Raw genomic sequence first — 24,526 nt, 5'->3', positions numbered from 1 at the left:
GTTTCCTTTTTCTTTTCCAACGAACATATTGTTTCTCTTTCCGTATTTCTGTCATTATTACACTTAGACGCTCACTATATTCCCACGCTTTACTTGGCCATTTGGCAAGTTCTTACTCGACTCTACTGTCTATATTTGCCATTTGTTCAGCGTCCAAATTTGGACTGGCCATTTTGCACTCCTTGCTCTCGTTCCCAGCTACATATCCCATTTGAAAATGATAGGTTTATGGTGACTCCCTATGCTGCTACATCTTTCCTCATCAATGACCGTTTCTCTCAACTTATCATGAATTCCGTGTGTCATTAGGCAGTAATCAATAGTTGACTGCCGGTTTCCCACTTCCCCCGTGATCTTACCTTCACACTTAGGCCCTCTATTTACAATAACGAGGTTATGTTGCTCACAAAGGTCTAGCATTGACTTCCCGTTGTTGTCGGCATAGCCATCTGAATCCTGTATGTGGGCATTCGTGCCACGCAATTGGGCGGGGAGCTCCACCACTGGAAAAGCTGGCGCCACCGTCGGCGTGACGTGACATGAGGGATCACTTGGACACAGCGGCCGCGTCAGCTGCTCCGGATGCGCCGAAGCAAGCTGAAAACGAAAGTTTCAAGTCCCAGCTGCGCTACGGTTCTGATAAAGTGGTGGGGCTTTACCGCCTTGGGTGTCTGCTTAACAATATTTGAAAGTACTATAATAGGTAGTGGCTGCCCCCGGAGGCGTGCAGCATGCTAGGCTACTGTTCGGTGCCCCAGTGCCACACGTACGCAACGGAGCCCCGTGTCAGTCTTATTCACATGTAGCCGCAGGACAAGGAGCTGCGTGAAGGTTGGCTCGCGAAACTTACAACCGGCAGACAGCCATCGGCTACAAGTCGGGTATGCAGCATGCACAAACTCGAGGAAAATTTCTGCTATGGCGACGGTACTGTGTTGTTCGGTGAGTAGCAGAAAATGCGCACTGAGACGCTTGCCCGCGCCCGCTGCCGGGCTAATGTCATGACGGTTTGGTCTATGGCCTTGTTGATGCTACATACTGGCAAGTTCACCGGAACGCAAAGGGAGCGGTAAGACGCACATTAAAAAAAGTCATAGCATATGGTCATGTTTGTGTTATGAATTAATGCACTGCATTACGAAAAAGAAGCAGAGGGAAATCGCACGCTGAGATGACCGATAAACATACAGTGCGACGCAACCTGAGGAATAATATTGAAATGTCCAAGAATTTCGAAGACAAAAAAGATTGAATCGCCGCGACAGCACATCAGTCGCCGTAGCTAGGCGTCTAAGTGTCTTTAACGAAATTATTTTTCAACAATGGTGATAGCGTCCAGGCAACAATGGTTGCTTGTGTACTGTCAAATGCTCATGTGCTGCGGCGTAATGAAAGCTCACGGCACGGTGCGAAAACGCGCTCATAGCGAAAGCAAAACATTGTGCGCGGACATGCATGCAGACGTGCAGTCGGTCGCTGCGAACCCGTGCGATCGCTGCATTGAGGCTTCCATGGCGTCCACTGTACGTATTCAGTTAAGAGATAGCGTCTGTAAACGATTCTGTGCTTTCAGTTTGCGCAAGATTATTATAACGACAGTCAAAAACTACTCTCGTTTTGAGGGTACTTACATAAATGTCCAGGAGGGCTGCCGTGTGGTGTTTTTATTGAGCGCCGTAAGCGAAACCTATGAGGAGCGCGCCGCGGGATCCCTCATACTACGCAAGGCAGGTGCTTCCGACAGATGGCGACTCCGTAAGTCCTCGCCCCCGATAGGATCATTTCAGCGTCATTTCCGAAACCCTTAATATCAGCACTTATGCATTCCACTAGCTGTTTATTCTTCTCTGTGCAATTCCTGCCCCAAATACGTAACGCCCAACCAAGTGTTTTTCGAACTCATTTTACCTGATAACCAAAGATGCTCTTGACAGTTCGAATTTACTCTTTTCATTTGACTCCGTGATGGATGAGCATCCGACTTCGCCAAGCGCTGGGCTAGTCCTGTCTCTTTCCTGTTTGGGACGTCACTTAGCCCACCTGCTACTATGAGAAGGTTCCGCGCGTGGGCATTTTACGCGAGCTTTTCTTTTGCTCGCGCCATGACAGAACCCAGTGTCCCCCCTGGAAATGTCCCTACCGCCACTCTTTTATCGCCTTTCACCCACTCCGTAATTGCTTCTGGGCACGTAGCGAGGTTTGAGTCGCGGGTGATAATCACCATTACACTTTCCCCTAGCTCTCTCTGCTTCCCTTTGTCCTTTTCCGCGTCATTAGGACACGACAAGGGGCATTGACTCCAGCGCTCCTGCTTTTTTTTCTTGTGGCGACCTCAAGGGAGGTGCCGCTCTTTCCAGCTAACCCCTCACCACGTTGCACGCATTCCACGTACTTTGCTGGCACTCCTCTCCTGTCACATCGGGGGAGTACGTTTCATTGTCACGGCCATTCTCCTTCACAATGGCGGCCCTGTTTAGCTTTTCCTCGGCTGCTTCTAGTCTTTTTTCCACTACCTTCCGTGCACCACGCTCCCTAATTAGCTCATTTTGGAGCACTTCAACCTGTTTGACAAGCTCTTCCTGGAACATATAGCGGTTTCCAGCAAGTACAGACGCGAGCACAATAAGTAGAAACGGACAGGACAACGCTGGACTTACTATGTTAAGTTGCCAAGTTACCAAGGTATGTCCAGCGCTGCCCTAGCTGTCCGTTTCTACTTCTTGTACTCGCGTCTGTACTTGCTGGAAACCGTTATATGTTCACCATGACCAACTGGCTCAGCAAACTACTCTGCTAATCTTCCTGGAAAGTCTCCATTTTCTTCAGCCTAGCATAGACATCACAGTGTGTGCCGATTGACTCGACTCCCTCTTCATTCTCATCCGTCCCCTCATCTGCCTTGAGGAACAACCCGCCCACTGCCCGCTTTCCCGGTTTTCTTGCCATGGACGTCCGCACACCAAGTTTCATCCTAGACGCCAGCACTCGTTTCTCCCCTGGCGGAACGGTTTCACCTCCAACGGGTGTAGGTTTCCGCCACCGCTTCCCTTCGCGGTCACGCCCGCGTTCAGTTCCCGCTGTGCGGGAAACGCCTCTTGTTTGCGACGGCGCCTCTTCGGATGGCCGGAAATTATGATTGTGTTGTTAACTGTCACGACGGCAATGTAAACACGAAAGCGTTGATGCCACCAGTGAAATTCTGCCGATTCACAAGAAAACGGTATGAAAAAATCAGACGACAGACATGGATTACTTCGGTGCGCCGAACGAAGTAAACATCTGGCAAATGAAGCGAGCTGGTTCATTGAAGACTCCTGAGTGTATTACGGTTTTATATGTACCCCACATGAATTTAATAATTACACGGTATATAATCCTTTTATCCATATAATAACTTTAAGTTGTTCGACCAGCGCTTGCCCTGTCCTCTTTCCCGTGTTTTGTTTGTGTGTGCGCTGCCCAAAAATGGAAACCACTTCTGTTGTATGCGCTAGCAGTGGCCGAAGTTCACGCGTGCCGAGAACTTGAATACGTGCACGATGCATTAACGTGACCGGAGTACATTCCTGCATCACCGCTGCACCGATCAATCGAGTTACTGGACGATACACGCCCGCGCCTTGATCACGCCGGCATTGTTGAAGGAGAAATGATTACTAATTCTTTCCACTTCCGTCTCTTGAGCACTGTTAAAAAATGGCCAAGCTATTTACATTGCTGCCTCTATTCTATATTGTAGGGTACGTACTAGTTAAAGTTGTGTGCGCATGTCGTAGTTGTGCAATGCAGAGATATATTTTGTTTATTTCCGCACAGTGTCGATGGAAGTCCGTTGTGGCTATCAGGGACAACACGGATTTATAGCAAACATTTTGTGAGAAACTGCAAAAATGACTTTAGCTCGTTTGTGCCTTATGTATGTGCCGACGAAACTCTGAGCCTTCATTGGCGATGATGGAGTTCCGCAAACTTCTTTTGACAGCATGCTTCGTTTGTTCTTTCGAACGGCCGAGGTACTGAGCGTGTGCCACGCACATTTCTTCACTGTGTGTGCTACCGTAATAAGCAGCGACAAGACGCACCAAGATGTGCGCGCAACGCGTTCAGTCTTTATTTGACTCGAAAGGAAAACAAAGCACTCAACAATGACAACTATGGGGGTCGAACCCGATGAAACAAACGGATACGATTAAAGAAATGTTTCAGGTTAAGACAATGAGCTGGAAGTGATTTTTCTAGACAATCAATCACTACACCACACAGACCCTGACCGCCGGCAGGTAATTGGACATGTCACGCTCCGAACATCGGTTAGTATCTCTTCATGTCCCCAGCGGCAGCGACGACAGCGCTCATCCTGGAAGGCAGTGAAGTGTAGAGTGACTTGATCAGGGATGTGTTCATTCGCAGCATGTCTCAGTCACTGACGATGGTGGATCGAAGCCTATCCTCGAGCGACTGATAGAGGGGATGGTGCGCCAGCGATACTTTCAACGAGCCCCAGACATTTTAAATGATGTTGGCGCCCGGGGATTGAGGCGGCCACTCCAAGAGAGTGACTGCGCACTCTTCCAGCAGCTCTTGCACAACACGAGCAGTGTGGGTCGGCTACCTATCGTGTTAGAATATATAGTCGCCTTCCAGAAACGAGCCGTCAAGAATGTATGGAATCAGTACGTCGTCTATGACTGCCCTGCACCTTTCAGCGATGAACTTACCTTCGAGGCGTATCAGTGGGCGTCACACAACGCTTAGTAAAGAATACCGGCTGATTTCACGCAGTAGCAATGAGATCGACGCACTGCAACTAACAGCAGAACGCTTCCCGACAATGCGGCCAGCGCACGCCGCCGTAGCAGACGACGCCGTTCGAGTCGCCGCACTCGTGCACCTGAGCCTCCGCGAGCTGCTGCCGCCGCCCGACTCAAGCGCTCGCCGCATCGCGATGCAACGCGCTCCGAGTTTTCCCTTAAGTCTGAAACAGACTGTAGATCGTCCTTCGAATAAAACGTCCACGCACACACACGTAGGCACGCATCGCGCGCGGTACGAAACGTGCCCAAACACGCGCAGTGCAAGAGGCAATCAAGGCGGCGCGAACGAGTGATGGGAGAGGCGTACCACCCGCTATTGAATTTGGCCTCGCATGCGGTGCTCTCAACGCCGGCGCAGCAGCGCTGCTCTCGGTGCCGTTCTTGTCTATGTATTGCACGGCTTTTTCAATTGCAAATACGCGATACTTTAATAATGCAGAGCACTTGCCTCGCAGCTAAAACCGATACGCACAGGATCTAAATCCTTAGAATGTTGCAAAGTAATTCTCAGTAATGTTTTAAAAAGCAATCAATGCCGCCGAGACTTAAGGTATGACACGTTTTCGCACGTGTTCAACCACGCGGCCACGCTCTCACTTTCCTATAATATAGACACAGTAAAACCACTAATAGCTATTAGCCCTTAGTCTTGCCACTTCCAAGCTACTATTTAAAGCCTATTAGCGGCGAGAATTTGGAGTGGCGCCCTCTCGCGAGTGACGTCACGGCCAGGGCGCCACTCACTCCGACTTGCTCGGCTGCGGCGCGCGCTCGTTCCCTTCGTGCATGCTTGTGGTATAGGCGGCTTGAGCCGTACTTCCCGACGGTTATTTCAGATTATTTCTGTTGCCATGCGTGGGCCGCAGTTTCTTCTTTGAAAACGCGTGATTGGATTGGAAAAACTTTAATAAAAGTCCTGCAGGGCGCACGTCAGCGCACAGTGGGCGTCTCCCACGCAGGGACCGACAGGGAACCCTTATGAAAATGACTGTTGAAATGTAGTTGGCATATTGTTGACAAATGGCTGACTCAATAGCCTTTCAACAATACCTCAACATTTATTGAAACCACAGAGCAATAATTCAACAATAAAGTTGTTCGGCAGTTCACAACAAAAAAGTCGTTGACTAAATTCTGTTGGTATATTGTTGGATAATATTGAGTATTATTGAGCCATTGTTGAGTAGTTTTCAACAATAAAGTCGTTGACTATATTCTCTTAATATATTGTTGAATGGTATTGAGTATTATTGAGCCATTGTTGAGTAATTTCCAGCAATAAAGTTGTTGACTAAATTCTGTTGATATATTGTTGAATAGCATTGAGTATTATTGAGCCAATGTTGAGTAGTTTTCAACAATAAACTCGTTGACTAAATTCTATTGACATATTGTTGAATAGTATTGAGTATTGTATCATTGTTGAGTAGTTTTCAACAATAAAGTCGTTGACTAAATGCTGTTAACTTATTGTTGAGTCATTAAGTCCCGAGCAATATTGAGTTTCGAAGTACATGTGAAAAACACACGCACATATGTATGTGTGCGTCTTTTGCACACATATGTTGCTTTACTGATCACTTGATCACCATTGCATATATACAGGGTGTTGTTTCATGTTACTTCAACCATAGACGTATATACACATGTTTCAGCTAACTTTACTCAGAGTTTAAAAATATGCCGATGCACCATAAGACGATGCGGCCAAATGCACGTTGCTAATTTACTCTTGTACGTGTCACGCTATTCTTGTATTTTTCCTAAGTAGTTAATTTGTCAAGAAAATTAGCCATTCTTAAGGAACAAAGGCGAAAAATTCCAATTAGAAGGTTCTAGAGCACTTTGCAAAACGTCCGATTAGGCAATTTCTAACTTTCTATCTATTAAGTGTTAGTGTTTTTCAGCTTACTGAGGATGCCCGCGAAGTACAAAAAATATCACCTGACATACCCGCTTGCGCGCCGTGCTTGCAGCGCTCCCAAACGAGCATACCATCGAGCAGGGTGTGTTGTCGCTTAAAAGGCGACAGGTGACAAAGGCGTTAAAAGGTGACAAAGGCGTTGGCTGTGGTATTGAAGCCAGCGACGTGCTTCCCCCGCTGTGGTTCATGATGGCGATAAGAAGACGGGTGCTCACACCCAGTGGCGTAGCAACAGGGGGGGCCGGGGAGCCGTGGGCCCTGGGTGCAAGGGGCCAGTGAGGGGGGGGGGGTGTCATATACGTCTGAAGACACCCCTCTTTCCGCCGGCTACACCCGGGGAGGGGGGTGACAGAAGACCTATGGGCCCTGGGTGCCAGGCGACCTAGCTACGCCACTGCTCACACCGGTTAAATGGTATGTTTTCGTTTGTGCGCAGAAGGCTTAGGAGCAGTGCAATCACCACTCGCAGGCGGGCATGTCACGTGGTGCTTTTTGTATTTCGCGAGCATCCACAGTAAGCTGAAAAACACTAATACTTAACAGATAGAAAGACAGAAACTGTTTATTCGGACGTGTTGCCAACTGCTCTGCAACTTTCTAAGTGGAATTTCTTTCCTAACTTCCTTGCTTCAGAAGTTGGTTAATTATCATTGACTAATTCGTTAATTAAGCAAAATACAGAAATAGCACGACACGCTACATACCAAAGGGAGCAACATGCATTTAGTCGCGTCGTCATAGAGGGCATAGAGTTTACACCCAGCCTAAAGTTAGCAGAAACACCCTGCATACCCTATTGGAAAATGCTATTTAAATTCAAACTGGGTTATACAGGTTTAAACTGGTTTTAACAGGGACCTGTTTAGCAACAAACAGGTATAAACAGGACCAGTTTACACACGAACAGGTTTGAACGGAGTCCCGTTTGGCATGCAAACAGGTATAAACTGGACCAGTTTACACACGAACAGGTCTGTACGGGGTCCCGTTTGGCATGCAAACAGGTATAAACTGGACCAGTTCACACATGAACAGGGCTGAGCGGGGTCCCGTTTGGCATGCAAGCAGGTATAGGCACGACCAGTTCAAGCAGAAATGGGTCTTAACAGGGGCCCTGTTTGCAACTAAACTGGCTTATACTGGACACAGTGGCACCATATAGGGTCGCCTGTTTGGCACAAAAGCTGGTTTATTCTGGAGCTTTGTGGCAACCATACTGGATGGTATCATGCATACGAGTTTAATGCTTGAATAGAACTGGGGAGGAACTTTTTTATTGTTCGACATCCTGACAATGTCGCCCCTAGTGCTAAATTGGGGCCATTATCAAGCCCTACAGAAATTGCGTGACCTCCTCGGAACATTCACAGACCAAACTGCGATATGCTAGCTGCGAATTTCAAACCGATTCCCGGTCCTACCCAGTTGAAAAAGACACAGGAATTCCTGCTGCAACTACAGCAATTTCTGTTGTACGACAGAAGTTCCTAACGTTTCTGAAGTTGCAACAGACATTTCTGACGTTACGACAGCGATTCTGACGTCGCAACAGAAACATTCGGTCGCGACGGCCAAGAGTTCTGAAGTCGCAACAGAAGCACTTTCCGTCGCGGCCCTTTAAAATGTCAGCTTCGCATCGGTGGTGTACACTATTTTTTTTTCTTGCACGGTATTCAATCGTGCTTCTCTGAAGCCGGCAGTACTGATAGCACCGACACCGGCATTAAAGTCGACGGGACGTTGCCAATTGTTATAATTGTGCCGTGACGACGCGGCACCAGCAACGCCCTACCGGCCTCCTCAAAATCGGCCGCTGATCAAAATCATACCATCAGCGGGAATGGCTGCGTATCCGCTTTGTTTTATTTGGTAAGATGGTGCACACAGGCCTGTGGACTTACATGTGCGGTTACACTGACACATTAGTTAATTTCCTAGAAATATTGCACAAGCATATGCGAAGCGGAAAAGAAGTTTTGGATTGTTCCACAAAGTTGCGTGAAAAACTGTTTCGCTCGGGTCTCATTAATCTGGTACAGCGCTGCCGTGAGAAGCCAGTATTCTGTCGAGATGAAGACTCACCCACGAGTGTTTATGTAGCTATATTGCATTGAACACACGAATTATATGCGAGCTCAAAAGTGTAAAGAGCAAGAGACAACTGTCGAAATTAGCAGTAACAACCCTCAGTGTCCCCGGTCACCGTTGTCTATTTCTGAATTTCGTATGAAATATGGATATCGTTACAGCAAAATCGATGGTCTAGCACTCCACGATGTACCTGTCGATGGTAACAACACTTTTGCTCATCTAGAGATGCGGCAGTTGACGCGGTGAAGTGAAAGCGCATCGTGGCTTTTGAAATGCAAATGTAAACAGCAACCCAGACAGCAATTTACACTCTTGACATAGCTTAAACGTTCATTAGTAGTGATGTTCGGCGTGGTGCAGTGGTGAGATGCTTGTCTCGGAAGCGTGAAGTCCGAAGTTCAAATCCACTGCTAAGATTTTTTTTCTACTTTTATTTTTTTATTTTATTTTGTATTAATAATTTTACATATCCTTAAAATGGCCTCTGTCAATTTTTAATCAAATATTGATCAGGAACTACAGAATTTTCGACTACAGGGCGTCACACTACAGAGAACAGAACGACAGTCGCAACGTCCCAAAATACGACAGACTGAAAATTTGCTGTTGTGTTTTTCAAGTGGGTGAGACGTCTATACGGCGTATACGCAGATTGCTGTCCTCTCTATTAAAAGCAACGTTGCTGAAACACGTCGTACAAGACGCTGTACGACTCAACGTTACTAGACTAGCCTCAGTTCTAAAACTCCCCGCCCGCGCGCTTACAGCCGCTGTCGCCACTTCTGTGACAGCCGCCAGAGGGCAACGCTGTTCCATCGGGATCCACTGCAGACGCCTCGTCACAGCCTTGAGCTCGTGCGGACGGGCAGTTTGCGCGTGTTTCACGCTCGCTGGCGTTCTCCCTTGTCCGAATTAGTGATACTGGTGATACCACGAGAAAGCGTTATCCACCTACAGCAATAAGATTTATCGCGCCAGTTCGTTAATACTGAAAGAATGGTAAACTGCACGAAAGGAAGAAACGCATACAGCGAAGCGCACAAGCTGCGTTTCTAAATGCCATGTGTTTCTTCCTGTCGTTTTAACGCTTCGCGCAGTTTAGGCTTACGAGCCTGAATATCTGGCCAAAGTGCGTGATTGTAGGATGATGTTCACCCCCACCGAAACTTCTCACCATGCCAAAGAAGCGCTACAAAAAGAAAGATGAGGTCGGTCTTTGTACACACAAGCCGCAAGAAAAAAAAAGGCGGATTTTTCATTCCGTGAAGATGCTTAATCAGCGAAGCTAAAACGTGCGGCCCCTGTGTTTATGACTGGGTTAATCCCGAGGGTTCATTAAGGTATTTCTCAGTTATGAGGTTGCACACACAATAGGCTGCGAGAGAGAACGACGTCACTGACGGTATGCCCGCAGTCCGCAGTTGTCGCTTGCGTTAGATGTCTCGAGTTTGCTCGGCGGCGTGGTTAGCAACCTTCGCCTGCGATTTGCCACTTGTGATTCTTCGAAATGAAATCTTTCCATTACGTAAGACCATGAGTGGCTCATACTCCCTTAAGCAATGGCTCATACCCCCATAAACGCGGCCTTCCCATTACGACGACAGAAGTGAAGTGAAATTCTACGCTGGAAAGATAATCGGCCACACAGCCAGCTGTGGAAGACGACGACTAACGCGGGAGCAGTGGCACGAGCGCGTGCCGTTGATTTCGCAGAGAGTTTCCGGTCGGCACGATGAATCGCTCTGTTTCACGCCGAGCGAAGCGTCGCATTGCTGGGAGCACAGAAAAAGTGGTGCGCCGAACTGTTGACATCGCTCCGATAGCGGCCAATGCAGCCAGGTACGCAGCACGTCGGCATCGTCTGCTGATATTCTTAAAAAACTCGGCGAAGCCTACAGTTCCACGGATGACATGCTTACTGAAATTCGCTTTCAACAACGAACCACAGAATACACCAACGCCGCACCGCGTGCTTAGTCCGGCCCGCCCGCGTAGTCGGCTAGTGAGGAAGTGAAGCTGGGCGCGACTGCAGCGCCACGAAAGCGCGGGCGGGTGGCGGTTCCGCGCAACGGCGCCGAGTTTTAAAACTGAAGCTAGTCTAGTAACGTTGGTACGACTCGCATAACATCGAAATACAACGCCGTCACCATCCATGAGATCACCGAAAGCACGGTCGCTTTCGGTGGCGGCCTACAGATGGCAGCACAGGTAGCGCCGGTAAAGTTACAGCAGGCCCCGTACACCCTCAAGTTCAACAAATGGCCACAGAGGGCGAAAAATCAATCGAGGCGCGTTTCAGCGTAAGCGCGCAAGTGGAGTTACTGTAATTTGGTCGAATACTTTAATTTGTGCTTTCTCTGCTAGGGGCGCTAAACATGGTGAATTTTTTACTTTACACAAACCATTGACATAAACAATCGAGGTGTCTAAAGATGTTTTGTTACCTCAGGCAAATAGGCAGTTGATTTTTTTTTTAAATTTGATTGTTGAAGCTGCTTTTTAGTCATAGCGTCAAGGTTTTTGTACTTGATTAACCACCGACAGCCGACAGCCTATTGGCATCGATGTGTTTCCTGGCCGTTGGCGTTCGAATACTACGGCGGTAAAACTTTTTCGAAAGCATGCTGGTTTCGTCTGCGAGTCATTACATAAACTTGCTGTAAAAAGGTCTACTCTTGGCAAAAAATAGTGCCTCATTTTGTTTAGGCGTTGATTATCATGATGAATGCGGCGGAGGTTGAGGGAGTACGCTTGAAGGTACGTTTTTATGCCGTTGATCTCCATAACACCGTAAATACGCAAAGCGATGTCACAGAACACCCGATCATTGTGTGTTCTCCGTCATCGCTTGTTTGCTGTACGCCTACTAATTCTTCATTTCTTCAAGTGTTGTATCCTCCTTTTGTCCTTGTTCTCTTGTGCTTCACTTACAGTATGTCGTTCCGTCAGCTGTAATGCGCATTTGCAAAACCAATACGTTTGATAAGACGCAGTGGTTGTCATAATTTCACTACACATGTATTAAGCTGGTACATATATGGTTCAGATACAGATGCCTGTATGCGGACTTGCACGACGTTGATGCGGAGATTAGGATAATTATGACAGAGGCAGCTGACGGCCGTAAGCTGTTGCATTCTTTCCGCCAAACTACCCGGCCTGGTAGTGCTGTATAAGAGTGACACGCGGTGACAGGGAAATTATTATACTTAGCAGCCGACCGTACGTTTTGTAGCTTAGGTCTTCTTTCTGGTGCGTTTGTGCTACCCTTATTAATGAGCCATTTCTTGCCTATGTTCTTGACTATGTAACCGCGTTTGTGTGGATGCGTAGACGTGTGCTTTTTGTTGTACTTGTAAAATGCAAATAAAATATTTTCAGACTTACTCAATCTTTAGTGTCGTGTGCGTTTATTCCAGTCGAGGCCATCGTGCCACCTGGAAACCGCATTTTGTCAGTAGCCCTACACGAAATGCAAAAGCTGGAGCGCGGCGGCACAACTCGGCGTAACGGCGGCGTAATAAACGAAAAACAGCTCGGGATGCCCTTAAAAGTCAGTTCAGAGTGTGCCTTAACTCGATATGACTCAGCGCTACATGTATTCTGCGCCTCGATCGTGCTCCCGCCAGTTTGGTTGCTGTGTGGCAAACGTAGCGCCTACCTAATATAGACCAGAACACGCTAGTCTCGCACCCAGACTAACCGAACGCATACTCTCGCACCCGGGTTGCCCGGTCGACCGGCGCTTTTTTGTACTGGGCTGCCAAAGTGTGTTCGCCGGCGACCAGTAGACATGGCAAGCGCCAGCTCTAGGGCTCCAAAGTGCGGAAATGTGCCCGTTCACACGGATCCAAAGTAGAAGAAGTCATCTGGGAATCATTGCGTCGTGTTTGGATGCCAAAACAACCAGCGGAAAAGGAGCAGGTTGCTTAGCGCTGTTTGTGAAGAGCACAACACACGTAGGGAATCGTGCCGGTGCGTTGTTTTCAGCCTGCGCCGATTTCCATCCGCAACGAAGAATGCCAAGCTGCGCCACCGGTGGATAGCTGCAGTGAATAGGAAGAACTACCAAGCCAGTGAAAATGCACGAGTGAGTATTCGATCTGTGTATATTTTGGTGCCACGTTCAACTTTGCGCCCTACAAATGTAATACGCAGGTTTGCTCCGAGCACTTTCTGGGCAACAAGCCTACAGAGCAGAATCCCGCGCCGGTGCTTCGCCTTGGCTATAACAAAAAGGCAAGCCTTTTCGTGTTTTCATTCAGACAGAGGTCCCGACGGTTAAGCGGAACAGTTGAGTTTGCGGTTAGCGATACTTGCAGCTGGTGCACGGAATGACCATTAAGCGTGAACGACAAGTTGTAGGCCTTGCTGGTGAGCGTTATTGCTAATGAAAGTAAACCGAAGTCTGCTCATCACGTAGCATGCGTCCACAAAAACGTAAACGACGACTACTCGTCGCCGAAGGTGTTCTTGCAGCGCACATACCTTTAGGAGCTGGTGTTGCAGGTGTCATTCGTAACGAATTCATTTGAGCCTCCTGAGCTCTAAACTGCGTGCGGGCTGTTATGCGGGGCAAAGCGCAAAATATTTCCATTCATATGGCGAGTAAAATAAGGTGCTTAATTATTCTTGTATTTTGTAACAAAATTTTGATCGTTCTCACTAGTTTTTTTTACTGTTTTCTTTTCTAAGGGAGCGCCAACAATCCGATGGCCTCGCACAAGCGAAACAGGTCTGGTACCAGGTAGCTGCAGTTGGTGGGGCTAATTTCTTGGAATGCAGGTGCGGTTGTTGTCTTGTACCAAAGGGGTCCTGATGATGCAGCTTTAAGTAGGGATGGTAATTTTACGTGCCCTGTCATGGTTTGTGCAACTGTTCAACACCTGCATCTGTCATGCTCGCCCTGTTATACGGGCTTTGACTGCACATGTAGTTGAACATTATAACTACTGTAGTACCTCATTTTCCAATGAGTGCAGGTTTAGCATAATATGCTGCTTGTTCGAGTGCTGTAGGCTTTTGTTCTGAATGTTGTACTCTTAAGTGGTTGCACGATACAATTGGCCTGGTGTATTTTCTATTTCATTTTGAGAGGACTTTATATCTTCGCAAAAGTGATGGCATGGGAAAGAACTACAGCCCTTCTTACTATAACATCTATTTTGTTTTCAGTGTGCAGGTGGTGAAGGGCAGGCGTCTGCTAACCAGGCAGTCAAACCACAGAACACCTATACAAACTTAGAGAAGGGAAACTGTACCTTCCACAGTGCTACGGAAATAAGCGTAGCGGTGGCGTCGTGAACTAAAGTATGTGACCACGGGTGGCGCTGTACAACAGGAAACGGAAACGGGGTTTTGCACACGCTTTACTAGCTGTTCTGTGGCTTTACTGGGTTTCTGGCTTCTGCGCCTCGATCGTGCTCCCGCCAGTTTAGTTGCTATGTAGCAAACGTAGCGCCTATATTAAGTAGGCGCTACGTTTGCCACACAGCAACCAAACTCGCGGGAGCACGATCGAGGCGCAGAATACATGTAGCGCTGAGTCATATCGAGTTAAGGCACACTCTGAACTGACTTTTAAGGGCATCCCGAGCTGTTTTTCGTTTATTACGCCGCCGTTACGCCGAGTTGTGCCGCCGCGCTCCAGCTTTTGCATTTCGTGTAGGGCTACTGACAAAATGCGGTTTCCAGGTGGCACGATGGCCTCGACTGGAATAAACGCACACGACACCAAAGATTGAGTAAGCCTGAAAATATTTTATTTGCATTTTACAAGTACAACAAAAAGCACACGTCTACGCATCCACACAAACGCGGTTACATAGTCAAGAACATAGGCAAGAAATGGCTCATTAATAAGGGTAGCACAAACGCACCAGAAAGAAGACCTAAGCTACAAAACGTACGGTCGGCTGCTAAGTATAATAATTTCCCTGTCACCGCGTGTCACTTTTATACAGCACTACCAGGCCGGGTAGTTTGGCGGAAAGAATGCAACAGCTTACGGCCGTCAGCTGCCTCTGTCATAATTATCCTAATCTCCGCATCAACGTCGTGCAAGTCCGCATACAGGCATCTGTATCTGAACCATATATGTGCCAGCTTAATACATGTGTAGTGAAATTATGACAACCACTGCGTCTTATCAAACGTATTGGTTTTGCAAATGCGCATTACAGCTGACGGAACGACATACTGTAAGTGAAGCACAAGAGAACAAGGACAAAAGGAGGATACAACACTTGAAGAAATGAAGAATTAGTAGGCGTACAGCAAACAAGCGATGACGGAGAACACACAATGATCGGGTGTTCTGTGACATCGCTTTGCGTATTTACGGTGTTATGGAGATCAACGGCATAAAAACGTACCTTCAAGCGTACTCCCTCAACCTCCGCCGCATTCATCATGATAATCAACGCCTAAACAAAATGAGGCACTATTTTTTGCCAAGAGTAGACCTTTTTACAGCAAGTTTATGTAATGACTCGCAGACGAAACCAGCATGCTTTCGAAAAAGTTTTACCGCCGTAGTATTCGAACGCCAACGGCCAGGAAACACATCGATGCCAATAGGCTGTCGGCTGTCGGTGGTTAATCAAGTACAAAAACCTTGACGCTATGACTAAAAAGCAGCTTCAACAATCAAATTTTAAAAAAAATCAACTGCCTATTTGCCTGAGGTAACAAAACATCTTTAGACACCTCGATTGTTTATGTCAATGGTTTGTGTAAAGTAAAAAATTCACCATGTTTAGCGCCCCTAGCAGAGAAAGCACAAATTAAAGTATTCGACCAAATTACAGTAACTCCACTTGCGCGCTTACGCTGAAACGCGCCTCAATTGATTTTTCGCCCTCTGTGGCCATTTGTTGAAATTGAGAGTGTACGGGGCCTGGTCAAACGACCTCGCCAGTTGGTTGCCAAGCGCGGCCAACGCAGTAGAGACCATTACAAACAAGACCAAACTGAAAGTGCAGATGACAGTGTTCTGCGTGCTTTAATAATATATGGCACCAACACAGTGCTGTAAATTCCTTCACAGGTTACGTGCCAAAAAGCTCACAGGTGTTCTAGCATATAGCGCGCGGTTTGTACAAACGTAATAGCGTACCTACCCGATGTATTCGCTTCTGCAGTCTGCACAGCACTCAGTGTGTCCATTGTGGACTTGCACGAGGTCTTGAAGTTTGATTGAATCCAGACAGCGAAAATGACAGGTTAGAAAAAACGTGAAACACGCCTTCCGCCCAGCTAAAATGCCCAAGTTTCGCTTTCGCGCCGGGTCGCATCTCCCGGTGTGGCAGCCCAGGCCTGCTACTTCGCGGCTCTTGGGATAGATGGCGCGACCGGCGCTCATCAATATGGCGGCGCCCTTTGAATTCACGGTGTTCTGGTGTATAGGCGCTACGTTTGCTACATAGCAACTAAACTGGCGGGAGCACGATCGAGGCGCAGAAGCCAGAAACCCAGTAAAGCCACAGAACAGCTAGTAAAGCGTGTGCAAAACCCCGTTTCCGTTTCCTGTTGTACAGCGCCACCCGTGGTCACATACTTTAGTTCACGACGCCACCGCTACGCTTATTTCCGTAGCACTGTGGAAGGTACAGTTTCCCTTCTCTAAGTTTGTATAGGTGTTCTGTGGTTACAGGTGATATTATTTTGCCGTCCTCAGTTGTCGCCACATGTGAGTGCTTGCTGCATTGACGCCGTCCGATGTAGTTGTTGAATCGTGTGTACGCTGTGCCGAGAGAAATTGTGGTGCATTTTGTATGCATTGAGAATCACAAAACCCCTGGGACCGCGTAATGTAGCCCGCAGTATCCTTCGTGTGGTGCGCCGATGTCGAAGATATAACCCTTCGCGCTTCCTTTGTTCCGGGCTCATGAACAGGATCTCCTCCTCTGGCACTGTCGCATCGTATCGCGCTGTACGGAAGAATTTGGTGAAAGTTGTGCTCTTACGTCCTGTAGTTGATCCGTAATTCAACAGTGTGTGCGCCGGAAGGACCGTTGGTGCAGTCGATGCCACGGCACCTGCGACACTAAAAGGAGCGTTTTCCGAGTACGCTTAGAAAGGTAAGTCCGGCGCTTGCGCGCATTCTTCCTGTCTATGGTTCGTGAAGTGTGCGTTGTTGTACGTATCGCAAGATCCGTACAACAACCGGATCCGGATTTGTAAAGCAGCAAGAATTATAAATGTGCTTTTCAAATGGTTGTTCTTCATGTCGCAGTGCACATTTAGCAAAAAGTTCCATGGAAATTGCCCTAAAACGTATTCATGTTACCAACAGCTCTATCTGTGGTTTATTTACTTTCACCTATGAAGCACGCTAGCGCGGGTGGATCTTTGATCTAAATGGGCACAAAAATTCAAGCAAAGAAAGTTACTGTTTGTGTACATAATTTTTCATTAAGAAATGGTATAGGCATTTCTAGATGTAGTACGTCGATGTGTCGTCGTCACAGCTAACAGCTGCGCGAGATAGCACCCGATTTATTCGTCGACACATGGCCAGATTTTTAGCTTCTATGGAAATTCTTCTCTTTATAGAGTGTCGTCAGATGACGTGTATTAGTGTCCTGTGTGTTTTCGTGTACTTGTAAAGGATTCTGATCTAGCAGAGAAGCCGAAATTACATAAGCAATGTTTCTTTTTAATCGAAAAATCTTTCTCTTTTCTGTATTGTCTCTCCAGAAATGAGGTGGTCTGTTGTAATTCTAAGCGCATCGTCCTTTGGGAGCAGTGCTTTGTTGCGCCGCATAGACAAGTTAGGTTTTGGAACGTTTTTCATGTCCTAAGGAATTTTTTGATAGTACATTTCACATTTCACGTTATACAGCTGTACGTTTGTGTGAACCTTTTCATAGTATATTCATGTTCTCTACAGTTCGATTTACGTGTTATTTAACCGCCTGTGATGTTACAATCAGATATTTGCACAACCAGTTGCAGCTTCATGTAACTGGTTGTATGAGACTTTTTTCAAAATATGACGTGATCTTTTTATATCACAAGTTTGCAGTTTCAGCAGGGATTACAATAAATAGGTACTTATTATTGTTTAGGGATGGCAAGATTTTGTGAACCAGAGGCACCTCCACATATGCACCTGCGGCACTTCTGCAGCCTCAACAGCATGGAAAAGTACCTGACGTGCATGCTGTGACAAGGTGTGTGCAAAGCAGTTGCTGCCACTTACACGAGCTGCAGATTTTGTTGGTATCATCCATGTTTGGAAACTCTCCTGAATTTTTCGTGGGTTTACAAATGTGGGCTCATTTTACAATTTTATGAATGTCATTTTAGAAAGACAATGAAGTTGTGTTGGTTAAGATGTTTTAAAACTGTTGAGAGATTGACGGCATGACATTGTTAAAATGCATGTAAAAAATTAATTGTAATGTTACTTGTACTGCTTTATTATTAGCGATGCAATATCTCTAACGAGAACATCAGAGGGGCACTTGCTTTTAGGAAGTTTAGTGAGATAAATTCCTGAAGCAGCGTAAAGCTCTGTAATCTAAAAAAAATGTTGTCAGTTACTGGTTTCAAGTTCGCTGCTGCTTTTCGTGCTGCACGACAAGTTAAATAATGGTTGATAATGTGTGTGTGACGTAATAGTTCTGCGCAAACACACGAGGTGGAGAGAAGTAATTAATAAAGGAAAAATCAGACATCCACCCGCTCGTACCATTTGCTACAAAGGAAACCTGTATGTGTTCCTCAAAAGGAAAGCCGCACAGTTGAAGAAAAATTCGTCCTGGTCCGGGACTCGAACCCGGGACTACCGCCTTTCCGAGGCAGCCACTCTACCATCTGAGATAACCAGCTGGCTAGCACATGGCAGAGCGAAGTCGAATTACTTGACAACGCGAAGCAAAAGCAAGGGTTTGACGTAATATTTTTTTCTCCTTTATTAATTACTTCTCTACACCTTGCGCGTTTCCGCAGAACTATTAGGTCAGACCCTTGCCTTTGCTTCATGTTGTCGACAAATTCGACTTGGCCCGGCCATCTGCTAGCCGCCTGGTTATCTTAGATGGTAAAGCGGCTGTCCCGGAAAGGCGGTGGTCCCGGGTTTGAGTCCCAGACCTGGACGGTTTCTTTTTTTCAACTGTGAGGCTTTCCTTTCGAGGAATCCGTACGGGTTTCTTTTGTAGCAATTGCTACGAGCGGGTAGATGTGCGATTTCCATTTATTAATAATGTGTGCGTGTATGCAACAATGGGGGTGCTGAGAGCAAGCTTTAAAATAATGTGTGCTATGTCCCCAGCAAAGAATTTAGTGTCTGCAGCATTTTTACAAAATATTATGTTCACAGGTTGGCAGGTATGACATAATGTACAACAATAATGTACAACACTTTTGCTGTAGATGCATTTTCATAACGTCCATTTTCTGTCTACTTGAATCGTATATTTAGAATTTGGCCCACCTTCTGTTTGATCAAGTTACATAGGTAGCCCCCTCCGAGTTAAATATAATTAGGAGCTATTGTAGATATGCATGATATACATACTCACTGTATTGTGACAGATATTTTTAGGGACTGTGTTGTGAGGCATGCATATCCTTTTACCTGTATGTCTTGCTGCAGGTTGCCCGACAAAAGCATAAATGCTTTGCCCGCCTTTATTATTATGCTTTCATGTAGACTTCTAACATCTGTGCCCACATAGACTCCATGTTCTTAATTACATTTTCCTAAGTATTCACTGTTGTGCATTACATTATTGTGTTACATTACTGTGCATTACGTTTTTATTTGTTTTATTTCGGAGGGGGTATTCATTTCTATAATAGTACAGAGAATAGGAGTTCAAAACAAAAAGCCACGAAAGGTGGCTTAAAAGTGTATGAAGCTTGGAATTCTACATTCCATCCCCTAAAGCGCTACCAGTAGTAAAAGGTTCCTAATTGTCTTTTTTAGAAGCTAGCTGCCAGATACATAGTCCCATTATGAGAGTATGTTATTTTTTCTTCTTTGGTCTGACTTGTTTTGTTGAATGTTCTCCTTGTTAGTTCAGAATTCGCTTTCTTGCCACCTCATCCAATACTCCAACTGGAGCCTATGAACTATGTGTATAATAACTAAGTAAATTCCTAAAGCATGCAACAAACCATGCAGCATAGCATTTAAATGTTGCCAGTTTATAATGCTTCTTGAGTGCAGCGCATCATGGAGCTTGAGGCTGATCTCTTCAGATGTAAAACAAATTGCAGGTTATGAAAATGTGGTCCTACAAACTGCTGGTTACACATGTCAGTCAGCCTGTTGCAGTGGTCACAAGTGAGAATGTAACCAGAAGCTGGGCGTGCTCTGCCATTTTGCATATGGCACATGATAAAGCTTCACCTCTGCCATTGCTTCTCTTATAATAATGGCCTCCGAGTATACATGCCGAGTTATGCTTCTGGGGACTCCTATTAGTTAACTTTATCAGGTAATACCATTAGCCTTATGGATGCTATAATGTTGCAGTGCCTGCAGGATGGCCAGCATTACAACACATTAAAATTATTGTACAAGTCATGCAATGGTATAGGGATTGGCCCACCAAGTGACAACCTTTAATTACACTATACCTGGGATCAGCTCACTCAGTCAGGGAGACATCCATGCATAAGGGGAGGGGTATGGCAAATAGAGGGCGTTCGATTAATCTTTCTCACATCGATAGCTGATACATATAATCTTTCTTAAATTGGATGCTTTGTTGCTCAAAGTGAAGTTACTTATCGGCATAATGTCAGCATTTCGATCCTATTTATGCTTAACGAAAGCTGCTTTGTTCAGTGTCACTTTTTATATTGTTTCGCTTGTGATTCTAAGCTCACTTGTTTTATAGCTGCTGTAGGTATGGCTGGACCAGGAGAAGTGTAAGCAGACCATGCTATGTTGCTGATCTGCGCTGATCTCCACATCCAAGTTGGTCCCGCGACAGTTGGGCACCATTGTGCCTTGCTTCATTGACAAGGTGATATAATATGGTGAGCTTGTACTTCAATATCGGTATTGAAAATTATGTTAAGAAAAAAAGACAAGGATTGGTCTTTATGATAGATACACTCATGTTCTTTCTTTAAGGTGTTCTTTTGACACTGTTCTGCATGGACAAATTTTTAGAGAATTATAACAGTCCTTTATTGCAAAGTGCCATGGCGCTAGTTTATGCGTTAAACTAGCACTCTTTCACCAAAAAAATTCTTATTTAGCACACAATTCACAAGGAAAGAAAGGAGGCAACAGGACAGAGTGCTACTAACAGTTCAGTATTATCGCTCGCACAGTGATATTGTGCAAAAGATGAAAGGGGGAGAATAGATCTGAATACATGCTGTTCGCACAGAAACGATAAGGAGGCATCACACGGTGAGCGTGACACTTGTTTTACAATGATAAGAAGCAGCCTCACTGTCTAGTAAATCTCTGCATCGGGAGCTAGCGCTAGGTTCCTCTTCATACATATAAAAAAAGCCTCAGATATCTCTCCAGCGCTGTTGTCTTTATATTTTGTCACGATCAAGCAGCTTTCAAACATAGGTGCATGTGCGCCGAGAGCAGTGCACTACCACTGCTAACTGACCCATGCATCAAGTTTGCTTGGTCACGCTGCCAGTCATTTATACATTGGCCGGTTTATCCGATCTAGCCTCTACTGCACGAAATGGTATGTGATAGACACTGACCTGTGTACTGTACGTGCTTTGTTACATGATCTTTTTTTTCAGAGATAGTGATGCAGGCCTTTTCATTATTTACATGCCTACACAACAAACCAAGCCAGCATGAGGCAACTGTTCTCGGCACGAAACAAACTTGATTCGTTAGTTTTCGTTCATTGGTGCGATCACACTAAGGCAGACAAGCTTGTAGGCTGTGCTTCTGCAATTTGTACAGCACACTGACAGCACTGGTGTGGGCCTCATCTGTGGGCTGACTGATGGCACCTTCTACAGCGCAGACCACTTGTGTTGGGCGAGGCACCACTGTTGACGTTTGTTCCCTTGTGCAAAACAGCAGTCCTAGGTTTTGAGTAGTTGTAGGAAGACAAGGTAAACACAACTTCCATGGCTTGAGTGGGCTCATTTCTCTTGGGGCATCTAGCTTTTTTTCTTGCAACTGTGCAGAGGTGCTTCCCTAGAGTCGGTGTGAAAATGGCATAGAGTTGTGCATTCGGGAACTCCTGAACAATGATCTGCTGTAGTTAGGGCTTTGCGAAAATGCACTGTCTACCAATTGGTAGAAGGTGCATTATTCAGCCACTGATTTCCTGTTGGCATGCTTGCACTCGTGCTGTCAGTAATTTATTGGTTTGCCGAATTATCTTGAGGCCCCACGCTGATGATGCTACCGATGTCTTCATGTGCAGACTTTTCAGGATGAGGTTTTTTGCTTTGCAAATGTTGTTGAAAGGTAGGTGGTGCTTACAGGTAGCTATTCTAGATATTAGTGGAATGAATTGGCCCATCTTGCTTCATCAAACATCGTCACGCCGACATCAGTTGCACAAACAAAAAACCTGGCCTACTCGCAGCGTCATGCACGAAGAAACAAACAAATCAGCTGCTGGATTGTCTTGACATGGCATACTAAGCTGAGACCGGAACTGCTGTAGCTACAAACCAGGCAGAGACGATGATGATGAGCAGGGATTTGCAGTAGCGCCACTTCGTGCGGCAGCAAGGAGGCTCCGTTCAAAGCAAAAATGTCGTTCAGCAAGTAGAACCATGCAATGGTCAGAGTCGGTGCATGGTGCTCTCGATCAAGTTGGCTCAAGGAGTGTCCGAAAAATCAGACGAGAGGTTACAAGGCGTCCGAACTTTCGGAAGTTGGTATACATTATGGTCCATGGGGAGAATGGCGGTGCCGTGAAGCAGACCGAGTAATGAAGTCCGAATTTTCGGAGTCCGGAAAATCAGTCGGTGACTGTACCTATACCTATGTGTCTATGTATACCTAGGTGCAACAGTGTTTGCTATGATCTTTGCAAGAATTGCTGTTGCCCGTAGATGCCCAACATGTCGGGTGTCAAGTTGTAAAATACCTTGCAAAAGTGATCTACGGAAAAATACCGCTTCTGCTATATTTCGCTTTTGAAAGAAATTTTGCGGCTGCTGGCACCTACCTTAAAAGGCTTTATATGGTCTTCGCATGGCCAGGGCCTTCTACTTTTGTGAGCTTGCTTATCTCGAAATTTACCCCGGTTTTTATAAGTTCAAGTTGGCGGGATCCCTAGTCTCCTTTAACGTGTACCCAATAGACCTTACATAGGGGTTTTGGCATTTCCTTGCCATCTAAATGCAGCCATTGTGGCCGGGATTCAATCCCATACCCTCTGCCTGAGCAGCGCAATGTCAAAGCCAGTACACTACGGTATTTTGCTGGCAGAAGGGTTTAGTTTCTGAATAATTTATTATCTCAACCTGTCGGTGTTGTTTTTAAAGGTATTTCATGTTTGTATTCTGTTGCTTCAATACTAGTAATTATTGCTAATCAAACGATGTGTCCACCTTTTTCCTATAACACTTGCTTCAATCGCCTGATAATTATGACAGCTTATTCTCCCACAGTAATCCATGTTCCCTTGAAACATAGGCATTGCATGAAACCACATATTTTTGAATAAGATTTATTCATTATCTTCTATCATCGGAATGCTGAACCTTTCTTATCTGTGGGAACATAGGCGAATTTGCCTATGTGCCAACCTGTTGCATGAGTCAAGATAAATTATTGGCTTTACTTTTTCAGGTGGCCTGCTCGCTCTCACCCAAGCAACCCACTCCAGCGGTCTTCTCTCGGCAGACTGGATGCATCGAAATACCGTTAGAAGGTCCAATAAACAGTGCTTGGGACATTTATGACATGCTTTTTTTTAAGCCGGATGACTTCAGGCTTAATAAAAGCTCAAGTTGGTGTACAGAAATACCTATGTAAAGTATACTTGTCTTTTTCACTTACAAGTACATGCCAATACTTTGCCTGACATTTTTCACCCCAAAATTACGCTTTACTGTGGATTTGTGAACACACCATTACAACAAAAACACTGCATTAAAACGAGTACAAGTAATCGAACAAATACTAAATCTGCAAGAATTACATTTGCATACTTGTAGTAAATATGAAAATGAGGTACAGTCTTCTTCAGGGTGCATTTTCTTGCAGGTCATACATAGAGAACGTACTCGTGGGTCATACAAAAATTGTTCATGATGTATCACATCAGTGTTGGTAGTGCTAATCAATTTATGCTGAAAATTGTGTTCATCTTCGTATCAAGCAATGTACCAGGTAAACCTACATGCGAAAGTGGCATTCTTGTTGCGAACATAATGCAGATCTACTTCTCTTCAATGCTGATCGCAAATACACAAATGTACAAAATAGGCTTAAGAGTAAATTATATTAAGCATCATCAATCCATTCTGAAAGGACCAGGTATGAATGCAGCAAAATATAGGTCTGAACAGGGGCAAACAGGTCTGGGTTAGATAGGACGGGATTAAACGGGTCAGGATTAAACAGGATTTAAACGGGTCAGGTTTAACAGGTCAGGACTGAACAGGATCAAACGGGGTCCCGTTCCATAACCCTATTTGATGAAACCCGTTTGAAAACAAATAGGATTTTCTAGAAGGGTATATATATATATATATATATATATATATATATATATATATATAT

The 24,526-nt window shown here is 45.7% G+C and overlaps 1 long non-coding RNA gene across 1 annotated transcript; it reads left to right on the top strand.

Moving 5' to 3' along the window:
* The first annotated feature begins 16,512 nt into the window (after positions 1–16,512).
* On the top strand, positions 16,513–23,756 carry LOC135915702 (uncharacterized). Its single transcript, XR_010568727.2, has 4 exons — positions 16,513–16,910; positions 17,901–18,005; positions 20,685–20,826; positions 23,591–23,756. It is a non-coding gene; the product is annotated as an uncharacterized lncRNA (long non-coding RNA).
* Positions 23,757–24,526: the final 770 nt, after the last annotated feature.

Source organism: Dermacentor albipictus, unplaced genomic scaffold (genome assembly GCF_038994185.2).
Source record: "Dermacentor albipictus isolate Rhodes 1998 colony unplaced genomic scaffold, USDA_Dalb.pri_finalv2 scaffold_13, whole genome shotgun sequence".
NCBI classification, from domain to species: Eukaryota; Metazoa; Arthropoda; class Arachnida; order Ixodida; family Ixodidae; genus Dermacentor; species Dermacentor albipictus.
Note: the sequence above shows the minus strand (reverse complement) of the source record. Positions and strands in the feature narration are given on the sequence as shown.